Below are 23272 nucleotides of genomic sequence, written 5' to 3'. Positions count from 1 at the left end.
CAACTAAAGTTTTATTGTGTAGAACAAGCAATTTGATGAAAAGCGACGCATGCGGTAAAAACTGCGCGCGATAATTGACACCCACCACCTGCTTTGTTGTTTTAGAGTGCTTGCTCATGTTGGCTTCATGTTTCGGAGGGGGTGTCATTTATCGCATGCTGTTTGTATCGCATGTGTCGTTTTCATAAGCTGCTTGTTCTTCACAATAAAACTTTAGTTGGAAGTCAGCGCTCGTCTTCGTTGGTCTCTTTGTCCCGTGTCTTCCCTGCCTCCGTAACCGCAATTTGGAAGTATACCGAAGCCGTGCCAAACAACCGCGAGGCACTCACTTTTTAGATTCAAACTGTTGCAGTCGATCTGCGAAATAAAGAACGCTAAACAAACTACAACAAGGGGATTGATCAAGGTAGCACAGCTATCGCGGTTTATCCTTTACTAGCATTTCTTCCATGTCTCTGTTCTGTTCTGTTTTGTTCTGTTCTAACTGTTTTGCTGTGGAGAGGTTGAGGTCCATATTGCCTCGGCTACTCCATATCACGAAGTTATGCAGCGAAAAAAAAAAAAAGAGTAATACTGAACGGTACCGAAACATGAACAATCCGAAAAAAAGACATAATAGCACACTGAAACCACTTCAAATATCATACCAATACACAGTTTGCTTGCAGCAGTTCACACTGTCATAAACTGTTCACCCGCACACCTTCCTTTTCTACTATCAGTATATGCACTAACACATTTCATATAAATCCATCCCTGGCTGTCTATCACACACTCTTAAAAAAAAAGGGTGTCTGTACTGACTACCTTTGGGTGGTAATCGCCTCGCTACACATATGATGACCTTTTGGGGTGTCAAACGACTCCCTTCGTTCTTCAGACCAACGACTCCCTTCTTCACAATTTGGGGTGTCAAACGACTCCCTTCGTTCTTCAGACCAACGACTCCCTTCTTCACAAGCAGAGAGTCTACGTTACTCCCAACGCAGGAGTCTACGTGACTACCTTTTATTTCCCGCTAGTACCTCTAGGTAGTCAGGGTGACCCCTTTGCCATGGTAACGCTGACCCCCACTGGAGCGTTCCTTTGACTCCGTTGTCCTTAAGGACAGTGGTGTACATGACTCCCCTGGCAAGAGTCAGTGTGACCACTTCGTGGTACTCAATGAGACACTCTGCAACAAATAATGCGTTTATTTTTCTTCTTGGTCGATATTGATGAAACTTGCTGAGTTTAGGTTTACTTATGTGGCGATTTCAAATATGCAATTATCTGGAAGAAAACGCAGTTTTTACACATAAAAATTTCATGTGTCTTGATGAGCAAGCCTTTCCAAACTTGGAGTTACAAAGTAAATCGACATATCGCTATAGTTAGGGGATAAAAACTGTATGCAATAGTTTTAAAGGAGTTTACTGCGCTGTTCTGGCATAATGTTCATGAACCCACTAGCCCACATACGAACTCGCGTTTTAAACCCATTTGAGTTAAAAGTTACGTAATATTGAACTCTCGTGAGCGAATCACCAGCTAGACATACACTTACTGGTCAATGTTCAGCATACTATGACTATTGTTAAGTGGGTTTAGGACATGCATTCTGGTTATGTTGCATACAGTTCCCATTTCATATTATTGTGATATGCTTACTTTGTAACTCGTGCAGGCCTAACATGGCACATGAAATGTTTGATATACTTAACACGACATATAATAGTAGAAAAATATTTGCATTTTCAAAATCAGCGTACAAATACACATAAACTAAACAAGTTTTATAGAGATTGATCAAGAATTTCAAAAGAACTTCAAATCAGAGCGAACACCATTAGGGTTTTTATCTGACAATCGACGAAAGTTGGTGCCGCTACCTCTTGTTACTCAACAAGGCACTTCCACTGGGTTTACTCAAACAGGAACACTGTGGTGGATGCATGACAGCCGCAACAAGTTTTTGTAGCAACTTTACAGTGCTGCACTCGATTCCTCTGGGGGAAATAAAATACTACTCGAAGTTTATATAGATGAGTCTCAGAACAATTTCCGCTCGCGTAAAACAACAAAAAATGTTGATTCTAGAAGAAAGTAAGCCATGCAACACGGAAACAGAAGAGATGCGGACAGCTCAAACGCTAGCGTTTGGTTTGTCTGTGTCTTCTCTTTCACGTCTGCATGTCTTCATCCTATAAACAAACTGAAATTTCTGCGATTCGTAAAATTATTCTTTGAATCGGTTTTAAACACTTCATGCCATTTCATACATGTTCACATTGTAATGACAACCTACTGTTTTATCAGTAAGCACCTAAACTATAGGCACAACATCCTGCGAATAATGCGTAGTCCTTAGCCACGTCACCACAATTGTTAAGCATTTTATATATATATATATATATATATATATATATATATCTCTGTGTGTGTGTTTGTTTGACATTTTTGAGCGCGCAAAAGAACAGGGACGAAAAACGACGCGGACACAGCGCTGACTTCCAACATGTGCTTTATTTTCTACAGTGGTACATATATATATATAGACAACAAAAAGCAACGCATGCAGGTGCATTGTACAGGAAGGCTTCATGTAAAACCACAATTAAGTATGCATGATAAGCAATCAAACAACCTGATACCGGATTTTTTTCTTCTTTAAGAGATCAAGCGGTCATTCCTGACTACCACTATCGTCTAGTCACCCTGTGGGCCTTGCTTAGAAAGTCTAGTTCGTTTTGGATAGGTCAATTGAAGGTGCACTAATGCACATGTCTCCCAAACTTGCAATCTTCGCCGCTTCAATTATCTCGCGTGTTGTTTGTGCCTGGCTCCTTCCTGTCGCAGTGCACTGCGAATACATGGGATCGCACCCACACTTCCTGCAGTGGAAAGCCACATGTCCCACACCTCCAGTTCGCACGTTATTTGCGTGCTCACTCAGCCTGTCATTGGCACACCGTCCCGTCTGCCCTATGTATTTCTTGCCACAGGACAGCAGTAACTCATAAACGATGTTGTTACATTTAACAAAGCTTTCTTTGTGCTTTTTTTGGCACCTGGGTTTTTCAGAACCACTGTAGGAGGCCTTGCACAGATTATAAAGCTTGTTTGGTGCTGAAAGGACGACTCTTACGTTGGCGTTGTTTCCTATCTTTTTCAGCCTATGTGAGACATCGTGAAGGTACGGTATGACGGCGCATTTCTGCTTGACAGGCTCCGTTTCTGGTGAAGCCTGCTCCTCACCCTCGCGAGCATGTTTGACAGTCTTGAGAAGACCCTCCGCCACAGATGTGACGACATACTGAGGAAACCTCGCCTTTTTCAGGCAGTCAGCTTGCGCCTGGAAACTACACGAACACTTGTGAGGACATGAGCGGCGAAGCGCATTCATTAGGGTTAATTTTGCAATGCCCCTTTTAACTAGCTTGGAGTGGCCCGAAGAAAACGGCAGAAGCGGCTTATTGGCCCTAGGCTCGTACGACCAGCAGACCTGGTCTCGCTCGAAGAACATTCGTAAGTCAAGAAAACGCAAGGCGTTGTTTTGCGGCATTTCATGCGTGACTGCGAGCGGTTGCAGGAAACGCGTGAACAGATCAAGTACGTTTGAAGAATCATTGCCAAATTCGCCTGGACTTGATTCGAGAAAGACAACGTAGTCGTCTACATATCTAAACACCTTCTTTACATTTGTGCCTGTTAGCTCTGTTTCTAGTTTCTAGTTAGCTCTGTTTCTAGCTCTGTTTCTAGTTTCAAGAACTCAGTACTGAGTTCTTGAACTTGTACAACTGTAGATATGTGTATATATATATCCTCCTGAGTGCCAGCTATGGCGATTTGTCCAATATATTGGACATGAAATACTCCGTCACTACGAAGACATCAGCGTATTTTCACCCTTAAAAACCAGTTGTCCAATATTTTGGACGCCTACTAGTGCCATCTGTGAAGTTTTGTCAAAATTGTGCCAGCGGATTCCAAAATAAAAAAGACAACGTGGCGGCGTTCAGTGAAGCTGCGTTCTACGGCGTCCGCCGTAGAACGCTGCCATATATCACGTCATGTATCACGAATATATTGAACATCACGCCATACCAAAACCATAGACATTACTGAAATAATAAGTATCACTTTTTATCTTTGTTATCTACACACCCAGTTTTGAAAGTTTCAGGAAAATCTGTGAACCTAAATCTAACCCGGAACTCAGGAGGATATAGATATTTTTTTATTTATTTATTCTGTTATCTTAACAACTATGTGGAAAACGAAAAGCCACCAGAGCAAGGTTTTGCTGCAGCAGAATAATTAAAACTGAGATTTACGCACAATGCAAGCTGATAACAACCATCAGTCGTACTGAAGTGAGCACACACAGCAAGGTTCATTTCGGCCAGTTATATCTCGTAAACAAAGCAAATGAGGACATATGATATTAAAACCATGTATTCACTGACATAAGCGCTCTTCGATAAAAAATTGTCGTCAATATTGAGACCGGAGTTTTTTTTATTTTATTTTTTGAAAATGTACTTTTTTGAAAAAACTTCCTTCTTTAACTATTTTTTTCTTTTTTTGCGCTGCCTGTAGGAAAATTATCTTCCGTATAAATGTTGCAAATGCTCTTTTCTATATTTGACATTGTTTTCAAGTTTCTGTTTGAAATAGCAAAGGCGCCAAGGCGCCTCAAACTTAGGACCCTTTTTTGATTTCGGCCGTGTTTGCCATTTTTTCACAGTTTCTTCTTTTTGAGGACGGCATAAAAAAAGCATGGATGTAATTCACAGTAATGCATATTAAAACCAGCAAAAAAAATTTTCGACACATCACTTATAGCTCGCGCTAAATTCGGCCGTGAAATCCGAAAACATTGCAGTGAGCAAAAACAGGAGGCCCGCGCCGCCACCTTCGAATATTTTTTTGGGGCGCTGGTAGCGTTTCTTGGAAATAAAAGTTTCGGTTCCGTGCACTTCGAATGTGCCCACATAACATATAAAAAACTCAGGCAAAACAAAAATTGCGACCGGACAGGCATGTTCGATCTCTCGTGGAATCACCCTGATGCACATCCTCGTCGTCGTGGCCGCATGAACATGTTGACGATGATGCACGATGAATCCGAAATAAGAAGTGCTTTGTGTAAGCGGTTCCGAGTCTTAGGCGATGAATGAGTGTGTCGATACGTCTTGGGAGCTGGGGGTCTAATTGGCACTCAAGGTTAGGGTCAACAGCGTACAGAATCGATTCCTTTGTGCTGTCTGGGAACCAGGTGGATAAACATAATTCACGTTTCGTTCTTCGTAAAATTCGGTTTATATCACATTGGGATGCAGGAATGAGGTGGGTTTGTGTGTAATTATGAGCGGCTTTTGCCAACTCATCTGCCATTTCATTTCCCTTGATTCCGCAGTGACTGGGAACCCACTGAAATGCCACGTGATGACCTGACTCCGTAGCTTCTGAAAGCTCTTTCAAGATCGCGTATACTATACGTATATCTATTTTTCCTGAAGTGGCATTTTCCACACACGCAAGAGCCGCCAGGGAATCCGTGATTACGACCCACCTTCTGGGCCTCGTTGACAGTTTAATAAAGCTGACCGCTAGCAAAATACCTACAAGCTCCGATCTCGTTGAAGAGGAAAGATGACTCAGTCGACATGCATGTTCCTCATGTAACTCCGGAATGATGAATGCTGATGTCGCAGTCTCTTTGTTGACGGAGCCATCAGTGTACACGTGAGTGTAGCCTTGGTATCTGTCAAACAAGTGATGTGAGGCCAACTGCAGAGCGGCAATGGCTGGTACGTCATGTTTACTACGCAATCCTTCTATTGACGTTTCAATAGTTGGTAGCTCTAGCAACCAGGGCGGATAGGTCAAGTCCGGCGGCCAATGTGTCGACGCAGGAAGCCGTGAAATGTACTGTTGGTACACACGGTGTATTTGCGTGCCGGGACGGTTCTCAATTTGTGTTATGAGTGGATGTGAAGGGTGTTGCGTGACTAGGCGAAAGAGGTGCCGACAGGTCTCCACATTTCGAATCACTATAAAGTTGGGTTCCCGTGCCTCTGCTAATGTCAAAGAACTTGATGTTGCCTGTGGAACCCCCAGACATACGCGCAGGCTTCGTGCTTGTAGCAGGTGAAGTCGTTGTAGAGACGTCGGGGATATGTTGTGGAGAACTGGTGCGGAGTAGGCAATCTTCTGTCGGATAAGAGCGCAATGGACGTGTAGTAGTGACGCCGATGTTCCTCCCCATTTTGTCCCCGCAATGCGACGAAGAACATTTATGGTGCCGTTCACTTGGTTTTCGAGATCGGCTATATGTTGACTCCATCTGAGTTGGCTGTCTAATGTAACACCAAGGAATCGATGCTTTCGTGCGATTTCGATTCTTTGGCCGTCCACAAAAAGTTTCAAGTTCTTCACTTTCTTTCTCGTGAACGGTAGAACTACTGATTTGGCGTGAGAAATCTGCATGCCTCGCTCCTTGAGGTAATCGCTTGTTAGATTTAGTGCTTGTTGAAGTCGATGCTGGATGATTTCCAGAGATTTGTGAGACGTCCATATGCATATGTCGTCTGCGTACATGGATACGTTCAAGGCTTCTGGCAGCACTTTTGGAAGACCTGCCATTGCAGCGTTGAAAAGAAGCGGACTGAGAACGCTTCCTTGGGGTACACCTCTGTTCACGTTGAACAGATCGCTTTCGCCATCATTGGTAGAAATGTATATCTGCCTGTCATGCAGGAAGTTGGCGATCCATTTAAGAATACGGCCATGTACCCCAAGTGAAGTAAGCCCGTACAGCACAGATAGGTGGCTGACAGAGTCAAATGCTTTTCTTATATCTATGAAAACCGCAACAGCGATGTTCCCACAGTTCATTTCGTGTTCCACAAATGTGACTAGGTCAAAGACGCAGTCCATAGTGTATCGTCGTCGTCTGAAGCCAGCCATCTGTTCTGGAAGAGTGTTGTTAGCTTCAATCCACCACTGCAACCTTATGTCAATCATTTTTTCCATGACTTTAGATATGCAGCTAGTGAGGCTGACTGGGCGAAATGAGTCAAGGGATAGCGGTGATTTACCGGGCTTTAGCAGTGGCACAATTTTCGCGATCTTCCAACACGACGGAACGTGCGCCTCTGTCCACATGTTGTTATATAACCCTAGAAGAACTGTCGTGCCTTTGGGGCCTAGATTTTTCAGAACGCTGTACGACACGTTGTCTGGACCAGCTGCTGTCCTTACACGGGTTAGTGATAAAGCAGTTCGTAGTTCTAGTAGAGAATACGGGTTATCCAGTTGGGCATGTGGTAATGCACAAGCATCTTGGATTTGCGTCTCTACAGAATTAGGCAGTGCAGTAATACTCTGAGCAAGTTGTCCGCTTCCAGTAAGAATTGAACAAAACTCATTAGCAACATCACGTTCGGATAATCCAAGGGATATGGCCAATGCTCTGAATGGGCTCCGTTGGGATACTGGATGGCTTAAAGCAGTGACTATTTGCCAGATTTTCGGAAGCGGGGTAAATGGAGTCAATGAGGTGCAGAAATCACGCCATTTCTTTTTACCCAATTTCTGCATGTGCCGGTTAGATTTAACGTGTGTGGCCTGACTCTCTTTGTAATCTTCCAGCCTTCCAGTGCGGCGATCCTTCACTGCCTTCTTTCTGTCGCATCATTGTGAGCGTGCCCTTCTAGTGCCTGGCTTCAGAACAGCTGCACGAAGGTGCAGCTATTCTAAAGGCCTAATGTGCCATTTTTTCTTCAGATCTATATCAACAGGCAAAGGTCTCGTTTTTCCGTTTGCCTGGAAGGACAACCCACCAGCCAGCGTTGACCAGTATAGAGGGTTGGGAGCAAACTCGGGCAAACTGTGCAGCACAAACATCACCTCAAACCTCAAACAATTGAGGTGATGAGAAGCGGTCAAACAAAAAGGAACAGTGCTGAAGTGACTTATATACATATTAAAAACAACAGCTGATTATGGCACGAAATTGGGACAATTAAGGTGCATTGTAAAAGAATGTCAAATGAGGTACCCTGCTGTAAAAAGTGCTAAATATTCATTGCAGACTATGGCGAATAGAATTCAAATAGGATACAGCGAGTGTTTCGAGGTATAATGACGAAGTAATAATTGCTAGAGATTTATGAGCGAAAAGCACAATGCTATTAAGCGGTGCTACATAGTGGGAGATCACGGATTAATTTCAACTACCTGGAGTTCTTCAACGTGCACAAATCAGAGGGCATGGGAGTTTCTGTATCTCGCCCCCTTCTAAATGCAGCTGCCGGGGTCAGGAATAGAACCCGCGTCCTTGGGCTTCGCAGCGTAACGCTTCCAAGTCCATTTTAAAGGATTTTTGTCCACTGCCCACAACATCACTGTAGACTGTATCTTTGTGTTGAAAATAATAACGAACTGAAACCACGGCTGGTATAACAAAGGCATCCAATATCCACGCAACACAGCGTTTGAGCAGTATGTTTACTGCCATTATTACTAGCCGGTGTTGTGTTTACTATTAGGTACTAGCACCACACCACATTAGACAAAGCAAGTATCACAGGAGGATGAGGTTATGCTCGTATGCAGTTTGTGGACAAAAAAAAAAAACTACAACTTTGAAGTGAACTCACATTTACCTTTGTTGCATGATAATTTTTAGCATCATAAGATCAAGTCACCACTGTTTCAATTAAATGAAACCGTGCTACAAAAGCTATTGCATCAAAGTTTTATAGCAGTTACGCACGCACGCACGCACGCAAGGACGCGCGCGCACGCACACACACACACACACACACACACACACACACACACACACACACACACACACACACACACACAAACAAGCAAACACGGCGAGAAGTTCGAATATGCAGCGAATAAATACGTATTAAACGTGTTTCAAAGTCTGGGTAGCAAAGGAAAGAAACACTAAATTCTAGAGTTTCACGAGCCAAAATCATGATCTGGATATCAGGCATGTTCGGGCCGGGTGCATTAGATTGATTTTGATCAGCTGATCTTACCCTTCAAATATATATCGGTGCAACGTTGCTCTACGTGTCACCACACTCGACTTGCAACCGAGATTTCAACTCGCAATTTCATGTTTTTCTGGCATGTATGGAATAAGGAAACACGATATTGGCGCGCACCACTCCGTTTTACCTGCTACTGGATAGCCCAGTGCGGTTTTCGTCGTTGCCAAGCCATTGAAACACGATAGCAAAATCCGTGCAACTGGAACATCAAAAAGACAAGTGGCAAAGCTACGTGTGAAGCGAATAAAAGAGTTGTAGGCAGAAGCCGGCAGAACTCACCTGAAATCTATAACGACCGTAGGAGCGTCGTCCACAGGCTTCGTCTGTCGGTGCCACTGGGATCCGTCATGCGCTGCCATCTTGCTCAGCCAAGTTCACGACGAAACGAAGCTTACTGCAGGGACTTCTCCGTCCGGAGGCTGCTTTTCCCAAACACTGAGTGACACTGCTTCAGCCAGTCACGGCAAGCGTGAGCCGACGACACGATACTACGCCACGAATGCATAGCACGGAAGGAAAGTCACGCAAAACGATCAGCCAGACACGGCAAGAGCGAGCCGACGATACGATACTACGCCATGAATGCATAGCACGAAGAAAGTCACGCAAAACAATAACTTGCAATCACGCCTGACGACACAGATTATTCTGGCGGACTAAAGAACGACCACAACGAGACGGATCACGAACAATGCCGTCTAACGACGCCAGGCCAAAATGGCTGTCTCGTATTGATGGCTTCGGCTTTGGATTAAAGTAGCCTCCACGAACTGCCTACGTGGTTTCGGTTTTGTTTTGGTGCTATAGAACACACATCCATGCATAGTTAAAGCTCTATTGAATAATATCAGGGTGGAGGAGGCGAAGCGTGCCCTGTGTGTGTCTGTAAGGGCTGTACGGTGGGAGGGGGCGCAGGTGAACGTGCATCCCCTGCTCTAGGGGCTAGGGAGAGTGCGGTGAGGCCGTGTGTGCGTGCCTAGCTGTGCTCAACGTTTGCTGAGCGATTTGGTGGCCCGCGCGGATTATCGTGAAGATATAGTTTAGCTGTGGCGGGCAGAAATGATGACCACGCGCGCTATAATTCTGGTAGTATTGTCGCTCTTTAGGAGACGCGGTAAAGCGTCGCCTTGATAACCGGTCTGCGCGGTTATCATGCCAGCTTTGCGGCACATGTTTTTACGGCCGTCGAGTTAGATGTGTTCCCGATCGCCAGTGCGTTCAACACCATGCACGTCCATTTCACTAATAAATGTATGTTTTCTGCCATACATGCTGTCGTAGGAATCTACAAACCTCGCTTGCAAACGTGCGAAGATTCGCAAATTTGTCAGCGCTGCCATTGTTAAACGTTGTCATAACTCTCAATGTTTCGCTTGGGGGCAAGATTTTTTAAGAACCCTGTTTACTTGTAGACGTTTTCGAAGCGCCGTTTCAGCAATATCGTAACTGATGCCATAACACAATACGTTCGTAATTCCACATTTTACGATCCCATGTTATATATTCTCAACCAAAATTTTTTGGTATACCACAAGCCAAAGCAGCGAACTGTATCTTGGTCGCAGCCAGTGAAGCTTTCTTTTTTAAAAAAAATTCGGCAGATCCCACGCACTGTGGGAATCGATGTAATGCGAAGCAGCCAGCAAGGAGCTGCATACATCGCCTTGTTTGTCTTTGAGCCAAATGAAATCATTCATGCCATGGCATCTAGTCCACCATATATCGCATGTTTGCCATGCACGCATGCATGCACAATCTAGTGTACACCATGCCAATGAAACGCATATTCTGGTATATAAATGCATGACCTGTCGTTTATGTTCATCACGCACTCGTGTCATGCCATACCAATTTTGGTATATATCACGTTAACAAAACGGCCGGAAGCGCACCATGACAGTGGCATGTAAATCATACCGTACATGACATGCATAACATGATTCGGATGTTAAGACCTCTCATTTATGTTCGTCATACAGTCACATCGCGCAATACCAATTTTGGTGTATATCAAAGGAGCAAAATGGCCGCGAGTGCACCATGAGTAGAGCATGTAAATCATGCCATACATGACATGAATATTATGGTTTTTCATGTTACCACCTGTCACTAATGTTCATCACACAGTCACATCGCACAATACCAGTTTTGGTGCATATCAATCTAGCGAAACGGCCACGAGTGCGCCATGAGCATGGCATGTAAATCATGACGTACATTTCATGCATGTCATGATTATCATGTTACCACCTTTCATTTACGTTCGTCATACAGTGGCGTCGCGCAATACGAATTTTGGTGTATACCAAGCTAGCGAAACGGCCGGGAATGCACAATGAGCGCGGCATGTAAATCATGACATACATAACCTGCATGTCATTATTTCCATGTTACCACCTCTCGTTTACGTTCGTCATGCAGTCGCGTCACGCAATACCAATTTTGGTGCGTCAAGCAAGCGAAACGGCACGAGTGCGTCATGAGCATGACATGTAAATCATGTCGTGCATGTCATGCATGTCATGATTTTCATGTTACGACGTCTCATTTACCGTCGTCGTACAGTCGCTTCGCGCAATAGCAATTTTGGTGTACATCGAGCTAGCGAAGCGGCCGCGAATGCATCATGAGCGTGGCAATTAAATCATGACATACATGACATGCATGCCATGGTTTTCATCTTACCAACTGTCATTCATGTTCTTCATACAGTCACATCGCGCAATACCAATTTTGGTGTATATCAATCTACTGAAACTGCCGCTAGCGCATCATGAGCGTGGCAAGCAAATCAGGTCGTACATGACTTGCATGTCATGATTTTCATGTTACCACGTGTCAGTTATGTTCGTCATATAGTCGTGTCGTGTAACACCAATTTTGGTGTATATCACGCAAGCGAAACGGACGCGAATGCACCATGAGCGTGGCATGTAAATCATGACATACGTGTCATGGATGTCATGGTTTTCGTGCTACCACCTGTTATTCATGTTCTTCATAGAGTCACATCGCACAATACCAATTTTGGTGTATATCAATCTAGCGAAACGGCCGCGAGTGCGCCATGAGCGTGGCATGTAAATCATGTCATACATGACATGCATATCATGATTTTCATGTTATCACGTGTCAGTTATGTTCGTCATACAGAAATGTCTCGTCATAGCAGTTTTCGTATGTATCCCTTCATTTAAACGGCCGCGAGCGCCCCGAGACCATGTCATGTAAATCATGCTGCACATGACATGCGCGTCATGATTTGCATGTTAGGACCTGTCATTATGTTCGTCATGAACACTTGTCACGCCGTACCAATTTTGGTATATATGAAATTAACGGAACGGCCGCAAGAGCCCAAAGGCCGTGGAATGTAAATCATGCCGATCATGACATGCGTGTCATGATTTTCATGATATGACCTGTCATTTATGTTCCTGATAAGGCCATGTTATGACACACCAATTTTGGTATACATCCGATTAACGGAACGGCCAGGAGAGCACAAAGTCGTAGGCGGCTAGATAGATAGATAGATAGATAGATAGATAGATAGATAGATAGATAGATAGATAGATAGATAGATAGATAGATAGATAGATAGATAGATAGATAGATAGATAGATAGATAGATAGATAGATAGATAGATAGATAGATAGATAGATAGATAGATAGATACGCTCAAAGTCGCAGAAGTTCGCTAAGAAATGCTTCGCATTTAAAAAACCCACCCTGTATATGCAGAACCATCACTGACTCCCTTGGAGCAAGGGAGTCATCTATTTCATTCAGGAGCGTCGACCAGAGCATTGTGACTCCCCTTAGAAAAAAAGGTGGTCATCGGCTGCCACAAAGAGAGTCAAGCAGACGTGACTCCCTTTTGACTCTTTTTTTTAAGAGTGCAGGCGCTTATCCAGTCCGGTCTCCACTAAAAAGTCTGTCAGGAAGATGTTCGCCTTTTTCTGAAGATGCATCTAAGGCCATGGTCCAAGTAATTTCTTTATTGTGAGGGGCCGTCTGTCCAAACTTGCTAATTTTTTCTTTAATTTTTCTGTTTCATTCGCGTATTTAACGCACTCCAAAAGAATATGGCGAACATTTTCTTCTGCTTGACCACAATGGCATTCCGGGGAATTGGATCGATGTATCTTGTGCAGGAAGCTGTTTGTGTAGGCTACTTCCAATCGAAGTCTGTGGATTAACGTCTCTAAGTGTCGTGGGAGATCTGTCGCTATGAAAAATTTTCTGTGTGGATCAACTTCATAAAGTACTGATTCCTTTGATTTAGGGCTATCAAACCACTTCTCCATCGAACAATGGTTAGCTCCTTGCGTTATAAAATGTCGAATATCCGCCCCAGACACAGGGATTGCACAATCCCGTCCTTCGTTCAATGCTTTCTTCGCGAGGCTGTCAGCCTCTTCATTTCCCTTTATTCCAATGTGACTGCATGGGTATCCATTGGAATACGATGTTGTTGCCCTGCGATGAGGCATGTTCCACCGTTTCTGCAATACATTGTGCTATTTCACCATTTTTGTAAAGTGCTCTCGCATTTCTGATTAGCTGAAGGGCAGGTTTGCTGTCCGTGCATATCACCCACTTTCGTGGCTCAGAATTCTCGCAGATAAGCTTAACTGCTTCAAAGATAGCCACTAATTCTGCTGTCGTCGATGAAGATTTGTGCGATAATTTGTACATTCTCTTTTTCTGTATTTCGGGTATAAGAACCGCACAGGCTGACGCTTCTTCAGTGCGTGATCCATCTATATATATCTTCGTTTCGACATTATGCGTTATATGAAAATGATGAAGTACCATCTGTGCGGCTACTAGAGGCGCCATGTCTGCTTTCTTCTGTATGCCATCTATTTCATAGATAACGTTGAGAAGCGGCAGCGTCCAAGGTGGTTTTGAAGGTTTCCATCGTTTAAATCCTGGTACTACTGCTTGAAATGATGATACACTATCCTGTAGTCTCGTTGCCGTCCTTTGTGTTAGTGCGCCAGATAAAGGACGACTTTCATGTTGCGTGAAAATTCTAAATAAATTTCGACATGTTTCTTTAGCTCGGAGTACTGCCAAAGGTGGTTGTCGAGCCTCTGCATACACTAAAGCACTGGAAGTTGGCCGTGGCAACCCCAGACATACCCTCAAGCTCCTTGCCAATAACAAGTGGAGTCTCCTTTTGGTGGAGGCTGGAAGTCCGTGCAGCAGCGTCAGTGAGCAACTTACGATGGGGCGTATCCACGCAACATGTAGGGCTAATAACGACTCTGTAGTACCGCCCCATTTTGCCCCGCAGAGATGCCGGAGGATTCGAATGGCCTGATTCACTTTTTGTTCAAGGGACTGGACATGAGGCGACCATGTTAGTCTCCGGTCTAAAATCACTCCCAAGAATCTATGAGTTTTTACCATTTGAATAGGCTGGTTTTGCAGAATAATCGGAAATCTCCAGGTCTTTTCAATGTAAACGGTAGTATGGCTGTTTTAGCCAGACTCAGTGCCATACCTCTTTTTCTTAGAAAACGGTCTACATAATCCAATCCTTCTTGTAAAGTTTGTTGGACATACAAAAACGATGGACCAGACGTCCATATACTTACATCATCAGCATATACTGAACATCTGATGTTAGGTGGAAGATTATACGGGAGCTGCGCCATGACTGCATTGAAGAGAGTAGGGCTTAGCACGCTGCCCTGTGGCACTCCTTGTTTGACGACGTGTTCTGACGTTGGGCCCTCCTGTGTAACTACAAAAATTTGCCGGTGCTTCAGGAAGTCAGCGATCCAACGCAGTATCTTGCCCTTGAATGCCTGCAGGGCCCGTCCTTCCAGAACGTGAACGTGACTCACTGTGTCGTATGCTCGTTGGACATCAAGGAATACAGCGACAGTGATGTTTCCTTCCGTACGTTGGTTTTCCACATCTGTGACCAAGTCCAAAATGCAGTCCATTGTGCATCTACCTCTTCTGAAGCCGGCTATGCTTTCTGGTAGTAGTTTCTTCATGTCTTGCCACCATAAAATTCGTTCATTGATCATTTTCTCCATCACTTTCGAAATACAACTTGTCAAACTAACCGACCTAAACGAATCCAACTGCATAGGGCACTTCCCTGGCTTTAGCAACGGTACTACTTTCGATATCTTCCAACTTTCCGGAACCTTTTCTTCTTGCCAACTTTTATTGTAAATGTCCAACAGGTGTAATTTTCCTTTCTCGCACAAATTAGCCTCTCACCGTGAGTTTTTAAGGGCGCTCTTTGCATACAAAAAGGCGCGTGCGGATGAGAAATGGCAGCAAAGACTTGACAATGAGGCGCAGAAACACACTGTACTTACTTCCCTCCATCGTTAACACAGACGAAAACAACAAAGTATGCAATGGCAAGAATGACGCGCTTCCTTGAAGGAGCTGCAGTGAAGTAGAAGTCCCAAGCGGAATTAGGCTTCAGCAGCTTCTCTTCCAAGTCACCAAGCACCCTTCGATCTTTATTTCGAGTTCCTTCTTTCTTTCGAGTAGCGCCATTGTTTCTCAAGGTTTAGAAGCCCTTGGTTTCGTGCCGACTTGTTTAACTCCTTTTCACCAAGAACGCGGTGCCATGATCGATTGCGATCCGCTAGCTTTAGACTCGGTGAAATAAAAACAAAAAGAACAAAGCATGGTCTGAATGTCGGACTTCTACGTCGAATACTCCGAAACTCTTTACACAAGCAACGGAGGAAACGGTAAATTAGAGCAATGAGTGCTGAAAGACAGCAATATCGCAAAATATAATAAGAAACAAACAGTAGACAGCTAGAAACGACAATGCCAGAAGCAAGGAAACAAGTACGCTTGGCTTTGTCAGTCAGATAGCGCTCACAGTTTCGGTTCAAGAAGAAAGTAGGAGCAGTATAAGGATATAGACGCGCCGCAGCACTTCCGGAACAGATGGCTCCGTGTTGAATGTAAAAATTAGGTGGCAAGGATTTTGAAATCCCAGTGCCATTTTGCACGATTCGGTCCGTGTAGGTGCACTCGTAATGACTCATGAGTGTTCTTTGAAAAAGTGTGTTGTTAAAAAAGCGCGAAATAGTGGCGGTTACTTCCTTTCGGTTCGCTAAACGCAATTTCATTTATATGTGCGAAAAAATGATTTTGTTTGTGCTAAAATCCTGGCATACTTCAGGAAACAACCTGCAATTTACTCAAAATGGTTCACGCTACACAAAGCTAACAGACTCAAGCAAGGGTGGGATTGTGGACGTCTTCAAATACAGCTATGTTGTCAAGTTCGCTGTTTTGTCAGCTCTGACTGACCCAGAGAGATGTTACGATCTCTCTTATTGGTTCAAAATTCTACGTTTTCATTTAACGTTTTCATTGGGGAACTTGAGGATGTCCGCAGTAATGGCCCACCATCGCGGTAGCTCGTATAAGATGGAAAGAGATAAGGATCGACGCACGCCTGTTGCCAGAACTTTTCTCTTCGCCCAACGAAAACATCCATTGAAAGCAAGAATCAACTGAATACGAAACGATGGACTCATCGCCTAGGGTTATGTATGACCTCCTTCATATTTTGATGTTGTCGCGAGACTTCCATTTGCCACTCCCACAACAGCCGAATTTTACTGCTGAGCTGTTAAGCTTTTCGTTTGTCCGTTTTCGTGCAAACAGAAACTATCATCATCATGAGCGGCCTCTACCTTGTATGGCAACTCGCGTCGCCTAGCACCTGGCACAGCTGCTCCTTGCTTGCTTGCTTGCTTGTTCCCGTTTGTTGGCACTTACCCACTACGGGGGATCGGCCATGAAACCGGCGGTTAAGTTAATATTTTTTTTATATAGACAGTGCAACGCAATAAATCGGCTGGCGCGCGCACTCTTCGTCCTCTTCATATTCTGCTTCGCTCGCAGAACACGTGCGCCCGGTGCGCGCCCTCTCGCGGCGCCGATTTGTCCGGTGTGGGATGCAAGAACTAGGATGGGCGAGGGAACGAGTACAGAGAGAGATAAAGAGATAGAAAGAGAAAGAAATAGAAAAGAAGGGACGAAAGAGAAAAAAAAAACAGAAAGACACAGAAAGAAATAGCCCGAGAGAGAGAGAGAGAAAGGAAGAAAAAGAAACAAACACAAAAAATGAAATAAAAAGCAGAGAGCAAGGCAGAAGGAGAAAGAAATTAATACAGAGAGAGAGAGAGAGAGTTAGATTGACAGATAAAGAAAGAAATAGAAAGAGAGACAAAAATAGAGAAAAATAACAGAGAGAAAGATAGAAAGAGAGCAAGAAAGAAAGATAAAAAATAAAGAGAAAGAAGGAAGGCCGCCCAGCTCCGCTCTTCCTTCAGGCTTGGCACCATTAGCGCGAAGCTGCCCTAATTTTGTGTGTGAACTCGTTCAAGAAGAGATACAGAGCAACAGCTCGGCAGCATTCAATTAGAGAGACAGGGACTGTTTGCAGCGAGAATAGACCATCACAAATCAATCCAGGGCCACTGGTTCTGCCAGTCCGAAACGAGATGAGATATAAGTCAACTGCTGCCAACGCACACCATCCCGACGTACAGAACCATATGAAATCTAACGCCTTCGCTCGTACTCTTCACTATCGAAGCTGACGGCACAGCTAAATGCGCATGCCTTGTCACGACCACCGATATCGATCGTGGGCTGGTGACTCTGTGAATGTACACAGAACTCTATGGAGGTCGCGTGAAGGAACCCCCCCTGAGCTGCTGTTCGTATACACCCCGTTTCTACCTTTCCCTACACCGTGCTCCTCCAATCTGTCCACAAAGAAACCGAGTGCCGACGTATCACGCATGACCGCTCCTTGTGATGAAGCGAGCCGCCAACACCGGCCTCACCTACAGCTGTTCTGACACGTCTGTGGGAATCGACCGTAGGAGAATGACAGAAGAATGGTGCAGCAAGAGAACGTTCTCTCTCTGTTCCTGCCTGTGTGTGCGTAAGTGCACGCTTGCATGCAGGCTCGTGAAGAGGCTCGGTACACGGCTGTATGCGCGTTACCGTGGGCAACTGCAAGCAGTATTTAAAAAAAAGTGCTCGCTCCTCTCTGATTAACACACAAATGACAGGTGGGCAGAAACGCACCGAGAACTACCCTCCCAGTTCCTGTGTTTCTTTTTTTCAATCAAATTCTTATGTTCCGCCTGGCAGCACAAGGATACTGTTGTCGCATTCCGGGAATAAGAATCAAAGGGGAATTGGAGTTGTCATACATACAGCGCTCACAGGGCAACATTCGATTAAAAGTGTCGTGCTGACCTATACCAACAATGAAGACCCGTTAAGCAAGTCTCGAATGACGAGGATATGATCCGGGGGATTATAATATGCCCAGGGGCAATCTTGGACGGCGTCTTCACTGGAGCCTGGCGCATTCTTTTCTGCGCTTTTCACCCCTGGGTGCCTGTAATATACATATGTGACGCATTCCTAAATGATCTTGATGCTGTGGTATAACTCGAAGCACAAGTCATAGATAAGCCACTGAATCCCCCGCAACGTGCAGAACTGGCAAAAAAAAGGTAAATGACAAAACGCTTTAGATGACGCGAAAGGAAATATTGCTACAGTTGCATTGTTCTTCTGTTTGCACGCATTCGAATCCCCGATAAATTCTGAGGTGAAAGAAGTAACCCGAACAATCATGTTATCTTTGACGTAGGGCTTCTTAAATGTATTTCTTTCAAAAATGTGTTGTAAACTTTATCGTGGCAATACTTTGAGGATCTAGTTGATGCAAGAAGCTGACCTCTTTAAAAGCAATGCATTCCATGGCTCACCAAGCACTGCTAATGATGGCACAAGCTTCCCTTCTTCCGCATTATCTACCGAACAGGTGTTCTCAAACTGCATCGTGCGCGATTTCATTAGGTGTCCCTTTTTTATTCAATTCAAGAAGGCCGCTATAACCATTCACTCCATAGCACGCCTACACAACATGAACTGAGCAAAAATATACGCCATCTCCGTATGCTGATGCACTGACGAAGTTATTAACATGTTCTCTCGAACATCCATACTCGTGTGTAACTCAACAAAATCGTCGTGAGAGATACGCAACGCTAGTGCTGGTTCCTTTCATATGCGAAGTGAAACGGCTAGAGCGTAACAAGAAACGATGTACTTACGCCGCAACCTTCGAGTACTATTATAATGGACGACATCAAGATTCCTCGGTCGATCAGCCCACGTATCGAGATCGCAGTAAAATCAGAATGAAAAACTGCGTTGTCAGTTGCGACGGAAGCAGCCAAGAAAAAAAAGCAAAAAAAAAGACAGATAATTCAGGGCTCGAATAGCAAAGTCTGGCATCCTCTGGGAAACATATGGGCGAAAACAAGCGCCGCCGTCGACCCAGCCAGCCCCGCCGGTCTCCCACTGCGCAGAACGAGAACTTATGATCCGGAGAGATGCAGAGGTTTCGCCGCAGCCGCCGTCGTGCCGCTGACTTCTGAAGCGGCGCGGAATGAGCGGTGGAAAGCATTGTTTTTGAAGTATGCGATCTCTGGCGCTGACGGCATCCCTACGAGAACAACGCCGAGGTCTCTCATTTGTCTTCGTTATTGGTGGGGGCGCGGGCACGCGCTTGCAATCTGCTCTCATTTTACAACCACGCGATGCAGTGCACCAGGCAGGCAAAAAAAGGCCACGCACTCCAGTTAGGGGCTGTGGTTCCCATTTATTTATCTTTTCTATGAATCCTGCTGCGCATGTCTCCATCTAGTCTTTCACTTCTGTACTCCGCACATATTGCCTGCCCCGAGAACGTTCTGTTTTCATTAAAATAAACGACAGAAAATGAACCATATTACAAAAATTGAGCGCCTTAATTATGACAATGCATAGGACTATTATTAACAGAAGTTAGATGCTTGAAGACAGGGGCGTCTAGTATGACCCCAGTTATTTCAACATGCTCATCTGTGTGGGTGCGAAATTATCTTGCAACTGCTGCAACGTGCGTCCATGTCTTTAGACTAGCTTCAATTATTTGCTTTTGGGTTGCAGTCTTATTTGGACCAGTAACCTCCCTAGCCAATTGGCTTGGGGTAGAACGGCAGTTTACTTCGAGGGTCAGCATGCGTTATGAATTACTGCGACATTTCACCTGCCTAGGGTGGTGCATAGTGACCAATGAATAAGGCAATCGCCGCAATAGTTCTCTTGAGTCATGATACCTTCGCCCCACGTGTGACCCAGCACTTTCCACTTTTAGAAATAGCTTTCCGTCCTACTTATGTATTCAAAGAAACGCGAGACGTATTCGAAGACATAACGACGACTCTAGAAATAGATGCGATATTCTAAAGAATATCTGAGATATTCAACCATTTTTTTTTTCATTTCTACAATTCCGTTAACATTTGCAAAGGACTAAGAAAGATGCCTCATTTCTAATTTTTAGACATAATAATCAGTTTTTATGAAGCTATTTTTATTAACCCAATAAGCTGTTTTCCGCCTCGTTAGTACGGTGCGCGGTAGTAGCAGGGTCCTATATTGAAAAAAAACCTGAAACTGGAATGGGGGGACGGGGGGATCTCGAAAGCTAACATTATCATGATAATGACTCAGTAACACAAAAAAGACGCATAGGGTACGTAGCCACAGACACTGAAGCAGGGAAAGGAACTCGGCAAAGATGCTGTTTCTGAATCGTTCTTTTGCTCGCGTTAGCATTTTTCTTTCTGTTGCGTCATTGCTTCCACGCTGCCCTCTTGATAGTTTATATGGCACAGGAGGCTAAAATTAATGTGAGGCACACCCCTGCAGATATTACATGCCCTGTATTTTGCTACCGCGCCATGCGGCTAATCTTTACATGAACACTACATCATAATAGTGGAGCAAAGACGGCGTTCCTAAGTTTGTCGACACTATGATCGCTTATGTAATAATTGCATCGTTTGCGGTCACATATTCGTGCGCGCAAGGCAAACATTAATCTTGTTTGCAAAGATTTTACGACAATCCTGATAAAAGACTTCATTGCAGGGCACGGAGAGAATTCAGGCAATAATAATTATGGCGAGCATTCTGAGCCTCTTGGGCGTAGACTGGTGGCCGCCCGTGCTGAGTAATTCTACCTACGAGCCAACAAATTTAAATGAAAAGGCCATGAGGAACCACTGATAGCGTACAAACAGTTTTGGTAAAGTGATTTGTTTTGTCTTAGTGGCGCATACTTACAAGAGGGCATGTGAATAACGTGACAGAGAAAGGTTGCACATCACTCTGATTTGCCGAGAGAAGTTAAGTGCACAGGAGTCTTGGAAGAAGTCGTGTTCTCATTTCCCTTAAGATAGCGGATGAAGAAAAAAAAATGACTAGCAGGTCTGAAACACGGACGGTGATATTAGCGAGAGAGATAGGTAAAAATCAGGGAAATGCAGGCAGGTTAACCAGAATTGAGACTTAAGGTTTGCTACCCTACACTATGTGGAAGGCGAAGGAAATATCGAAAATAGAGTGGACTCAAAAGCAGTCGAGAAAAAAAAAATACAGGAAATGTGAGGAGTGGGATTATTATAATATGTCCAATAGGCCAATCACACGCAAAAAATTAATAAAGCCTCAATCGATTTCTATTGGGACGATATTTTAGTTTGGCACTTTAATGCTGATTGTTTCGATAGGTTCCTGTTGCCAAGATAGGCCGAAACAGCCGCAAGTGGCAGCCTGTGCGGTATGTAGCGAGGACAGCGGCGAAGATATTGTTCCTGTAAAGGATACTCTGCCGTCAAGTGATCTTTGATGCGGCGAAAGAACTGCTATCGAAACAGAAGAAGTACAAGTTTGCTGAATATTTATGCAACAACTCGACTCAAGATGTCGAAACTTATGGTATAATAACAAAGTGCATTGCTGTAACCAGACCACTGATGCTGCGTATGGGCGCATTCACTTGCGCCGGCCCGCACCAAAGAGCCACCCCGGGCGAAACATTCTTAGCGCGTACCACAGTGCTTATCTCCCATGCAACGCGTCCAGCGTCATTAAATTCATTACTCATTGAAAGGGGAAGTCCTCTTTTTATTACGGCAAAAGTTCTGGATGGTTCATCAAATGCGAAAATTGACTGGCGTTCCACGTCCGCGACCCATATCGGCGGCGTCAGCAAGAATGATGACAAAAATCACCACGTAATGAAGTCATATGGTGACGTCATCACGTGATGGTTATCTTTGACGTTATTAGAGGATGACGTAACAGATCGCCGACATTTGTGACGTCATCATAACGTCACTATGACGTCACATTACGTCATAGCACACGGAGACGTCACCACATGACGTCATTGCTTAGCCAAAGTTGATCCGATCTCAGAGGCAGTACAAAACAAGGTAGGTGCAAAAAGCCTACAATGCCTCCAATCCGGGAGGCATTGCAAAACCACGTTAGTTGCAGAAAGCTTTCGGAGGAAGGCGCGGGAGGTTCAATACATCGACTTACAAGAATAAGATGAAGATAGTTTTTGCCTTCGAGTTGACTGATGTGGGTGATGCGGAAGGGACTCTGTGAGTTTTTCATCACCGTACCTAAATTCTCATGGGCCAAATTAGCCTGCGCGTAGAATGCCTTTCCTGAGACGTAGCAGTTTGCCTGTTGCTTTAAAAAGCGTAAGCATGTGAATTTATCTTACGATCCGTGCAATTGATAATGTAGCGTAGTGCATGACTTACGATGCTTCGGAAAGTGAAAATGCCGATTGTTACCTGCGCACCTGCGCGACAAGCTGCACAGATGCGTTTCACAGGTGGTATGCTTTCTATATACCATCAGTTTTCCTACACCGTCATGGAAGAACCGCAAAAAATTCGCAGAAATATCTACATATAAATTTGTTTTCCGCCGTGACAAAACGTAGCAAAACGAAAGAGGCATCGTTCTCAGAAGCATCGCGGAAATTACGCAGCCGACGCGGGGGAAATGCTGGAGTGGTGGGCTCTCGAGGATCAGCGGAGCCTCGTGGAGCGGTCGCGGGTTGCAGCTCAGTACAACGGAGTCCCCGAACAGGAACCCACCCGATCCTTTCTGGTAATAACTGCAGCAGACGATACAATTTCCGCAATAAATGATTTACTTATTCATTCATTCACACTAAACGCCACTTGATTTGTTTTCTTGAAAGCATGGTACTACGTATTTTACGAGATGTGAGGATGAAACTGCACGTGATGCCCACAAA

The sequence above is a fragment of the Rhipicephalus sanguineus genome, chromosome 3 (assembly GCF_013339695.2).
Source record: "Rhipicephalus sanguineus isolate Rsan-2018 chromosome 3, BIME_Rsan_1.4, whole genome shotgun sequence".
In the NCBI taxonomy this organism is placed as follows: Eukaryota; Metazoa; Arthropoda; class Arachnida; order Ixodida; family Ixodidae; genus Rhipicephalus; species Rhipicephalus sanguineus.
Note: the sequence above shows the minus strand (reverse complement) of the source record.